The sequence below is a fragment of the Emys orbicularis genome, chromosome 6, assembly GCF_028017835.1.
Source record: "Emys orbicularis isolate rEmyOrb1 chromosome 6, rEmyOrb1.hap1, whole genome shotgun sequence".
Taxonomy (NCBI): domain Eukaryota; kingdom Metazoa; phylum Chordata; order Testudines; family Emydidae; genus Emys; species Emys orbicularis.
In genome coordinates, this window is record NC_088688.1 from 24,491,177 (window position 1) to 24,491,407 (window position 231).

A 231-nucleotide genomic window follows, 5' to 3' on the forward strand; every position below is an offset into this window, starting at 1 on the left:
CTTCACTCACTCCGCCCCTGCCCACCTCCCTCTCTGCCTGCCTCTTGCACTTTTATCCCCAATGGCCTCATTTCCTAGCTCCTCTGTCCCCACCACCAGCCCGTTTCCTCCACCTACCTGGCCCTCTGCCCTCGCCCCCACTTCATAGATCTTCAACCCACCTCCTGCCCCTCTGTCTCACCCATCTGCTCCCTGCCTCCTTTCCTTTCCCCACCCCACTGCCCACTCCTT